A 6,831-nucleotide genomic window follows, 5' to 3' on the forward strand; every position below is an offset into this window, starting at 1 on the left:
AATCATTGCGCTAAATAATTTTTTGCAAAAAGACAAGAATATCCATCAAACAGTAATAAAATGTAACCTGTTAATTTCAAAAGATTCCCACACAGAACTGCCTGGAATGTAGTGTAACATCTGTAAATGCTTCTGCTGTCTGGGACCCTGTTCTTCTTGGCACAGACATGGACTTTGTCCTGAAAGAGCCTTTTTTATTTAAAATGTGACACAGAGAGATAAACCAAGGGAGGGAGAAGGGACATGACTGTTAATTTTGAACCATGGTCAAAGGCATGCTAAAATGCCCCATGAAGCCACACACTACCTTAACGAAGGATTAATTTATACTGAACCATAAACTAAAGATGAAACAAAATTGCTGTGAAATGCTAATAAAATATTTTCTTCCAAAGCTACCCTATCAAGCAAATCTTAAAAGAAGAAAACATTCCACGGCTGAAGATTGATTAAAGGGCTAAAATGGAATGGAAGAAAGAAAATCATGAAAATCCAAAATAATGCAGAAAACAGAACTGTCAGTGCTAAGGATGCTAATAACCTTACTGCTAAGTCACCAACTTGCAGATCCCTTATACTTCATAAGTTTTGTCTTTCTGTGAAGATAGTGCCATTGAAATAAATGGGGTTGAGTCAAGGTGAGGGTGGGGTTAATAATCTGATCAAGAACAAGAAGAGATAAACCTCAGTTTAACTAAGATTCAAATTAATAAATCTAGGGATTGATATTACGGTGGTTAACATCAGAAAAGTGACTGTGTCCTTTTGAGACACAAGTAGAGTAGACTCTGGCTGGAAATGACAGTCTAGCATTTAACCAGGTTGAAAAAAAATGTCCAAGTAATTGATTTGGAGGGGTAAAGCTTCATTTATTAAGGAAGCCCCCGTGTCCCCAATAAAAAATCCTCAGTACTCAGTCAACAACTCAGCTGTTGGTTGTAAAATGCAAGAAGCAGATTCAGTGAATGGTGGTTGTGATTGCCAATATGTTTAAACTAGAGCAAGGAAAGGCACTGTAAAAAAAAGCCCAAAGTAGCAGAGTTCATAGTTTATTTTTGCCTAAAAAAGAAGAAAAGCTAAAGAGAAACTAAAACAAAAAGGCAGAAGTAACAGTAAAATTGGTATGTCTGTAGTATTTAGTAATGCTGGGTATATTTGTCCTGTAAGAACAGGAGCTAAAAACTCTCAAAACAGCAAATATGTATAAATAGTAATTCTTTATGAAATTCCAGTACAGAGATACGTCTTTAGTTTTTACCTTAAAGTCAAAGCTACTGTTGTTTACATGATGTTATGAGCTACACATTCCCAACTGTAGCTTGAGCATCCATTTACATTCATGGGGTCAATAGTGTCTCTGCCAGTTTGCCTTAGTAGACCAAATGAGAAATGCTAATAAATGATCTTAGCAAATGTTAACATTACAAAATGCCTTGGCATACACAAAAATGTTTTTGTGCTTGACCTTATAATGTCGTCTGGACATGAAGTATTGTACTAAAATTAAAAAAAAAAAAAAAGCTACAGTTTGCTGCAGCAAAGTGAACTGCATTTGAAAACCACTAAAACTGACCCAAGACTTGACTCAATACACTGTAGTCTCAAGGGGAGTATGTGTTGCCTGGTGAGCTGAAGCCAAAGCACTCATCCTTTAACTGTTGACCTTCCAAAATGCAGCATGATTATTCTCCAAAAGGTTAATTACTTTCAAAGAAAGAAGTGGGGATTTTTATTTTTTTTCTAACAGTTCTAAAAATGAGAACCTTAATGAAGAAGACTGCCAATGAGACTAGTCTCTCTGAATGGATGTGGGTGTTCTGGCCCTGAAGCATCAGAGGGCTATACTTGGGGGCTGTGCGGGACAGTTTTTGCTGGCAGAACAGAGATTGGCAAGTTCCGAGAGGCAAATGAGGAGAAGGAAGACCACCAGCAGAGCACTCTGTGTCAGGAAATTATTCATGCCCCTGCAGTAATCTGCTTCCTTGTCTTTGTCCCACCTAATAGGGTATTTGATTTTTCATAAACCTATGTGGGACTGAAGGAATTTCTTTGTAACCTTTTTTGGAGGGATAGCTGACTTTGTTCACTCTTCTTCATGAAAACCAATAGGAAACTCTTGTTCTATTAAGTTCAGCTGCTACATATACTGACTTCTTAATTCACTTCATAAAAAGGAGACATTACTGGTGCCTGGTGACATCAGGAGATGAGTGATCTCTGGGTCCTTTTGGTTCCTGTGCACACTGTTAAGGAATTATTGGGCCTAGCAGCCTCTTCAAATTTCTTTCTCCTTACCTGTTTAAATCTGACATCAGGTGGTTTCACTGACCTCCCTAAAATAGATGGAGCAGAAGAAAACAGGCTCTGCTGCAGCCAGCCTGTGGAAAATCAATGAACCTCCTTGGTGATGCAGAAAAACAAACAAACAAACAAACAAAACCAACCCAAAAACCACCCTGTGACTTACTTTGAATTTCACAGACTTTGCCCAGCTGGGCAGCCATATGGTAGAATTTGTAGTACCACTTTTGGGAAAGGCCCAAGCATTGTGACTGCTACCGAAGGAAAAAATTCCTTGTTGGGGGCATTGTCTACAGCTGCATATTCAGGACAGCAGCATTAAAGATCTTTTTTAAACATGAATGTAGTTTGGTTGCTTGCCATATATATCTTATACATTTCAAAAATACCAGATTGAAAAGAAGGATCTAATGTGCCTAACTGTTCAGGATGCGTTTATTATGAAACCTGTTTCGGCCAAAACTTAGGTTATATAAAACTTAGATTATGTAAAACCTATATTTAAAAAGTCAAATGCAGTAGTTCAATAAATGAAATAAATTCTATTGGTTAACAAAACCAATTGCCTGAACTATAAAGCTTGTAATGTTTTGTTCTTAGCTAAACCATTTTTTACTTTATAGAGATTCAGAAGTATAGTGTCTTTTGCTTGCTTGTTGTTTTTTTTTTTTTTTAAATGCATCACAAACCTGATGCAGAAGCACATGTAAAGGCTGGGGACAAAAGGTCTTGGCTGTGGAATGAACTTCCAGAGACTGGGTGAATTGAAACTCTGACCATCTTTAAGAAAGGCTTTAAAACCTCTCCATCTGATAAAGTTTTTCCATCAAAACTAGAATGTTGAATGTCACTCACAACACCAAGCACTCGCACTTCTTAAATAATCATAATTTTCTAAAATCTCAACAAAAGTAGAGCTTTTCCACAGCCTCAGCAGACAGAAGGGCCAGAAATTCCACATGGTTTACCAGAGACTTCATTAGCGCTAATCTGTTTTATGTAGAAACGTTCACATTCTCCAATGGCTGGTGACAGTACAAACACTCAGATCAGAGGAAGAGGGTTTTTAATGTATTAAGAAGTTTTATTTTTTTTATTGGCTTGCCTTTCAGTATAAATTCTTTAGGCTTTCACAAGTACTGATCACTTACAGCATAAGCGAGGAAGAAGCCTTGTGCTGGATGAAATAGTTTTAAAATGCCTGCTACATATAAAAAAGACAAGAATGTGATGACTTTTTTATAAAATTATTTTAAGTAGAATTAGGTTTTCTTAAATATTTTATACCAGGAAAGTGAAACTGAATATGAAAACCACTTGGCTTCGAGCCAAGACCTTTCTCTAGGGTCATGGCTTTATAGCTAAACTTAATGTAGAATTATTTCATGGATGCTGGGAAAAAGAATCCTTTAACTTGCTGAACAGCAGCAAAATTATTCTTTACTTGTAACTCAGGCCTCTGCTGCAGCTCTGCAGAAGGTAACATGCATTGGACCTGCTCTTACCTCTTGTTGTCCTCTTCTCCCCACTCCACCTCAGCACAAGATTTGATGCAAAGAAAGTTCAAAGGAGGATAATGAGGCAGTTTTGCAGATGCTTAAGGGCACTGCTCCAAGCGTGGGCAGTAGCATGGAAAAAATGCAAAGGTGTTTATTTGAAAAGATATCAAATGGACAGGATAGGCTGATCTAATGGATCAAGTCCAGTTGTCTGCTCAGCTGTGAGCAAAAGAATTTGGAAGTGGTGATGGGCGGTATGCATCAGATGGTGTATCAGATAAAGATAGAGAAAATACTACACAATGATCTAATACCACATTTAAAATAATATGACCAAGCTTCTAACTGAGTTGTGTTTAGGAGGAAGAGAAGGTCCTGTCTAGTTCCATTGAACTCTACAGCCAGTCCCTTAGCAGCGTAACAAGTAACTTCATATTCATTTAACAAATGACCCCATTAGAAGTGCAGGATAGCCAAATCCAAAAATTAAAAATCTTGAGGCAGACCTCCAAAGAGCCATGAGATTAGCTGGTATGTGTGTACGTGTGTGCATTTATATCTGAGAATATGAATTTATGTGCATGTACTTCAAATGTTTGGATGTATTGGCTTATTTTGATGTGCCTTTTGATTTTGAATATCCCTGCCTAGCTCCAAAGTGTTGGTCTGCCTGATGTTGTGAGGCATCCAAAATTATAATTAACTCTGTGCCTCTCCCAACCTGCAGATCATTGCAACAGAATTGACATCTGCCTGTCCTCAATCCTGGTGCCCATTCTGAGAGGACTGAAGCTTCTCTTATTATGGACGAATGATGTAGTTCCCATATCAGTTCCATCTCTAGATCCAGAAGTTCTTACATTCCCCTCTCCAGTATATTAATTTCTCCATTTCAGCATTGCCGCTTTTAATTTCATCATTGCTTTTCCTTTAGGCCCTGGGTTTCTCCAATTCCTTGAAAAGCCTTAAAGAAGTGGTTAGGATCCCCAACTTCTCCATAAAGCCTAGTGTTAGAGAAGGCAGGACAAAGGACTTCTTTCTCAACAAGAACCAGATAAAGGTGGGAAGAGAACCTTAAAATGCTGAGCTGCTTCTGCTGTCTTGTACAGTCTCCCCTCCAATGAGAAAAGTTTCAGCCTCTGGGGACTTAGTTTGGAGAGGGGAGCTACACAAACCTTGTGCATCAGACCTGCTTCTCTGCTTGACTTGTCATAAATTCCCTTCCACCCCTCCAGTGAGCATGGAAATTTTTGCTAGGTTTGGAGCTTTTCTTCTCATTGTTAGATTAGCTTGTCTCTTCCCGAGCTTGCACAGGAATCGTTGTGGAGTTTTGGAGCCTTTATATAGTATGAGACCTGCTTGCTCAATGTGGGCTCTGTGTTAATGCCCAGTAAAACGTCTCAGTTTTATTGGGAATGGTAGAGCTTTCAAAAAGGAGATGCAGCTCAGGGGGAGCTTAAGATCTGTCTGTGAGGCATTTTGTTATGATGACACTTTCGGGTGTACTAACTAGAGCAACCAAACCCACATGTTAGAGAGACTAGCCAAAAACTGGCAGTCGATCTTGATCACTGCATTTTTCCTGTGTGTAAGAACAACAGAGTTACCATTGCAAGAACAGAATAATTTCCTTTTCTGATAAACAAAGCAGGCATAAGCAAAAGGAAAATCATTAGGCGGCCCAACATGAGTAATCTTAGACTTGTACACATAGCATACACCACAGGGGTATAATGTGGTGTATTTAAGCAGCAAGCATTGTCACAAGACTGCCCACAGTAAAGAGCTTCAAGGATTCAAGAGATGCAGTAATATGAAATTGGATGAATAGCTCAGTGGTTACGCATATGGAATAAAAAGTGATTGTAAGTGGAGCTATTTCAATTTAGGTAAAGTATTAAATGGGGTCCCTGGAGATCAATACTTGAATTTGTACTGTTTCTAATCTATAAAAATGCCCTAGGTAAAAACCTAACTGCAAACCCATACAATTTTCTGGTGAAATAAACACAGGAGAAGGTAGAGTACAGAACAGTCAATGAGGAAATGTAACTTTGAACTAGGTCAGCATATAGCCACAGAATCTGTTAAAGAATATATAGCCAAGCAGATGGGATCTCAAAACTGGGTAAATCTGACAGAAATAGAACTGTACTTGGTTAAGAAAAATTTAGAACGGAACACAAATGAATTGTGGTAGAAGGCAAGAAGGATCTGGTCATGTAGGTAGGCTGAAATGCTGGATACTGTGACTGTGAAAAGTATAGTGGCAGAAAGTAATATTTCATCTCCAGCAAAGGAAAGCAGAAAAACTTGCAAACTCCAGTCACTTTTGGAAGAAGCAATTCCAAATTAATTTAAACATGAAACCTGATCCAGCTTACTCTGCACCCTGGAGAAAGCTAGGGAAGTTTGAGATGAGTGCTGGCAAAATCTACTGCCGACCAATTTAGAAAACCTCCAGGGATCTATCCCAAAAACCTGAGCCAGAATCAGCCGTATTCCACAATGCCTTCCAGCAAACACTAGCAAGGGGACTTGGAAGAAACAAAAGGAAGTGTCAGAATTTTTATTCCAACATTTAAAAGTATTACATAAAACAGTTTTCCCTATGGATTATTCACCTTACCCCAATTTGCTTATGTGCTTTGCTAAGTTAATGTTTTTCCTATTTGTTATTTTTGTTATATGGGATTTATATTTCTGTCATTTTGCTTTGTCTTAGTTGTAGTTCTGCCAAAAATTGTCTAGAGTTTCCAGTTATACTCTTCTGTTGTTTTTCCCCAGTTTTAAAGATAATCTAAATAAACCTAAGTATCTTTTATATGATCAAACTTCTGTGTTTTCAGCTATAACTGGGTATTGACTGGAATTCATGTATGAGTATGAAAAAATGGTTGGGTTTTTTTTGTTGTTAAACATGGATATGAGATTTTTTTCCCCATATGTTACTTATTATGACAACCTCTCATATCATACATAAAAAATATTTGAAATACATTATGTTCCTTCCCTTCTACCAGTATTTCTT

Source organism: Pygoscelis adeliae, unplaced genomic scaffold (assembly GCF_000699105.1).
Source record: "Pygoscelis adeliae isolate BGI_AS28 unplaced genomic scaffold, ASM69910v1 Scaffold24, whole genome shotgun sequence".
Taxonomy (NCBI): Eukaryota; Metazoa; Chordata; class Aves; order Sphenisciformes; family Spheniscidae; genus Pygoscelis; species Pygoscelis adeliae.